Source organism: Athene cunicularia, assembly GCF_003259725.1.
Source record: "Athene cunicularia isolate RWA chromosome 4 unlocalized genomic scaffold, athCun1 chr4_part3, whole genome shotgun sequence".
In the NCBI taxonomy this organism is placed as follows: domain Eukaryota; kingdom Metazoa; phylum Chordata; class Aves; order Strigiformes; family Strigidae; genus Athene; species Athene cunicularia.
The window spans coordinates 103,745-107,696 of NW_020799100.1; positions in this window are offsets into that span (position 1 = coordinate 103,745).

Genomic DNA, 3,952 nt, shown 5'->3' on the forward strand with positions numbered 1-3,952 from the left:
AGAGACAGCCATTAGACTGTCCCCCTGGACACTAATAACACCCTCAACTCCCCCATGACCCCATCAACACCCCCCAGACACCAATATTTCCCTCAAGGACCTCAATATCTCACCCCATCTGTGGGTAAGCCAGGGGAACAAATCCTCTCTGCTTTGGGGAGGTTCAGCTTTCCTTGGAGCCTGCAAGCCAGTGTGATTGCGGCATTGTGCTTTCTGAATGCCTGATTACAATTTTGGACATGCGGCACTTCTCTAACAGTAGCAGTGCCCAGAAACCTGCCCCGAAGTCAGAAAATAGTGAGTGGCAAGGGGTGTGGGAAAGGATGGGCAAACGCCTGAGTCGATGGGCACCTCCAGTGTTTTGGAATTTCACTCCCGAACAAATGCAGAGCCCTGATAAGCTGATGGAGTGCTTAGAAAGGGTGTGTTACCAAACTGGCAAAACCCAGGAGACACAAATCGCTGCAATGTGTTGGGGACTTGCCCATGTGTACCGTGTTCTCTTTAATACCACTCACTGCCCTCAAGGGGAAGAAAAGGCCACACAAACAATATCTGAACTGGGGGGACAGGCAGAGCCAGTCTCAGTCGCTTCCACCAGCACACAGATTGAGCCAGAGAGCCAGGCACTGCCAGTGTCAGTCGCCCCGATACAGAAAACAAAATATACCAGAAAGTCAGTTCGCAGAGTGAGGGATGAGGATGGGCCAGGCCCATCAGGGGAACAGGAGGAAAGGCCAGAGGTGATCGTCCGATCTCTGTCCCTGACTGAGCTGCAAGATATGCGGAGAGATTTTGGCCGCCTGGGAGGCGAGCAGATTTGCACCTGGCTGCTCCGATGCTGGGACAATGGAGCCAGTGCTTTAGAAATGGAGGGGAGAGAGGCCAAGCAGCTGGGATCTTTGTCCAAGGCTGCTGGCATTGATAGGGAAATAGGGAAACAGACTCAAACCCTCAGCCTTTGGAAGCAACTCCTGCTCAGTGTAAGGGAGAGGTACCCCTACAGGGATGACATCCTATGTCAGCTAGGCAAATGGTCCAACATTGAGAAGGGAATTCAGAATCTCATGGAACTGTCTGTGTTTGAGATGATCTATGGTGATCTGAATAGTGAGCAGTCACCTATGGACCCAGATCAGGCCCCCTGCACACACCTGATGTGGCAACAGTTCCTGAAAGAGCGCACCAGAGGCACACTCGAAAGCATTGGCAATAGTGTCCTTGTGGACAGACACCCACACTCTATCAGTGGATGGAGTGGTTGGCAAGCTCCGGCAATATGAGGGAAATCTCCCTTCATCTCAACATTCCTGGGTCTCAGCTGTGGAGGAACTGTCTCAGAGGGTCCAGAAAATGGAAGAGGACATGTCCTATCTTCCGCCTGCACGGGCTGATGTCTCAGCCATTAGAAGTAAACGTTTCCCCACCTAAGAGAAAGGCAGCAGAAGGTACACACCATGAGGCACTCTGTGGTTTTTCCTCCACGACCATGGAGAAAACATGAGGAGGTGGATGGACAGCCCACTGCTGCCCTAGCTGCACAAGCAGAGCAGCTGAAATGGAAGACCATTACGAAAGGGGAGTCCTCCAAGAAAAGCATAGCCCCAGTGTCCAGTCAGAAATCCCCCAGGCAGAATAGAATGGTGAACATTATGTCTGACCCTCTTGAGAGGACCAGTGAATCATTCTTACAAGAAGTGAGTGATGATGAGCAGGATTAGAGGGGCCCTGCCTCCAGCCAGGTAGAGGGAAGGGATAATCGGATTTACTGAACAGTGTGGATCCGATGGCCTGGCACGTCAGACCCACAAGAGTATAAGGCTTTGGTGGACACTGGCACACAGTGCACCCCGATGACATCGAGCTACAGTGGGGTTGAATCCATCTGCATCTCCGGAGTGACAGGGGGATCCCAACAGCTGACCCTACTGGAAGCTGAAGTGAGCCTGACTGGAAAGGACTGGCATAAGCACCCCACTGTGACTGGCCCAGATGCCCCGTGCATCCTGGGCATAGACTATCTCAGGAGAGGGTACTTCAAAGACCCCAAAGGGTACCAGTGGGCTTTTGGTGTAGCTGCCCTGGAGGGGGTTGAACAGTTGTCCACCTTACCCGGCCTCTCAGAAGATCCCTCAGTGGTGGGGCGGCTTAAGGTTGAGGAGCAGAGAGTGGCGATTGCTACCAGGACAGTGCACCGGCGGCAGTACCGCACCAACCGAGATTCCCTGGTCCCCATCCATCAGCTGATCCGTCAACTAGAAACCCAGAAGGTGATCAGCAAAACTCACTCACCCTTCAACAGCCCTATATGGCCAGTGAGGAAGCCTAATGGTGAATGGAGGCTAACTGTGGACTACCGTGGCCTGAATGAAGTTACGCCAGCAGTGCCGGACATGCTGGAGCTCCAGTATGAACTGGAGTCGAAGGCAGCCAAGTGGTACGCCACGAGTGACATTGCTAACGCGTTCTTCTCCATTCCGATAGCGCCAGAGTGCAGGCCACAGTTTGCGTTCACTTGGAGAGGCATCCAGTACACCTGGAATCGATTGCTCCAGGGGTGGAACCACAGCTCCACCATTTGCCATGGACTGGTCCATACTGCACTGGAGAAAGGTAGGGCTCCAGAACACCTGCAGTACATTGATGACATCATTGTATGGGGGGACACAGCTGAGGAAGTCTTTGAGAAAGGGAAGAAGATAATTGAACTCCTCCTGAGGGCCAGCTTTGCCGTTAAGCAAAAAAAAAAAAGTGAAGGGGCCTGCAATGGAAATTCAATTCCTAGGAATAAAATGGCAAGATGGGCGTTGCCACATCCCAGTGGAGGTGATAAACAAGATAACAGCCATGGCCCCACCAACCTCTAAAAAGGAGACTCAGTCTTTCCTGGGCTCTGTGGGGTTCTGGAGGATGCACATCCCAAACTACAGCCTGATTGTGAGCCCTCTCTACCATGTAACCCGTAAGAAGAACGATTTTGAATGGGGGCCTGAGCAACAACAATCGTTTGAACAGATTAAATGAGAGATTGCCCAAGCAGGAGCCCTCGGGCCAGTCCGGGAAGGGCAGGAGGTTAAGAACATGCTCTACACCGCAGCAGGGGAGAACGGCCCTACCTGGGGCCTCTGGCAGAGAGCACCTGGGGAAACCCGAGGCCAACCTCTGGGCTTTTGGAGCCGGGGATACAAAGGCTCTGAAGCTAATTACACACCAACTGAGAAGGAGATACTGGCAGCGTACAAAGAGGTCGGGCTGCCTCAGAAGTGGTCGGCACTGAAACACATCTCCTCCTGGCACCCCAACTGCCGGTGCTGGGGTGGATGTTCAAAGAAAGGCTTCCTCCACACACATGCAACAGATGCCACGTGGAGTAAATGGGTTGCGTTGATAACAGAACGGGCTCAATATGGAACCCCAGCTGCCCATACTAGAGATGATTACGAACTGGCCAGAGAGCAAAGATTCCGGGATGTCACCAGAACAGGAGGTGACACGTGCCAAGGAGGCCCCACCATACAACGAGCTGCCGGATGAGGAGAAGCGATATGCCCTGTTCACTGATGGGTCTTGCCGCCTTGTGGGAAAACATCGACGATGGAAGGCTGCTGTGTGGAGTCCCACACGACGGGTCACTGAAGCTGCTGAGGGACAGGGTGAATCAAGCCTGTTCGCAGAGGTGAAAGCCATTCAGCTTGCTTTGGACATTGCTGAGTGGGAAAAGTGGCCGAGGCTCTACCTCTACAACAACTCGTGGGCAGTGGCGAATACCCTGTGGAAATGCCTGCAGCAATGGAAGCAGAACAACTGTCAATGTAAGGGTAAAACCATCTGGGCTGCTGAAGTATGGCAGGACATTGCAGCCCGTGTGGAAAACCTCGTTGTGAAGGTGCGCCATGTGGATGCCCATGTACCCAAGAGTCGGGCCACTGATGAACATCGACACAACCAGCAG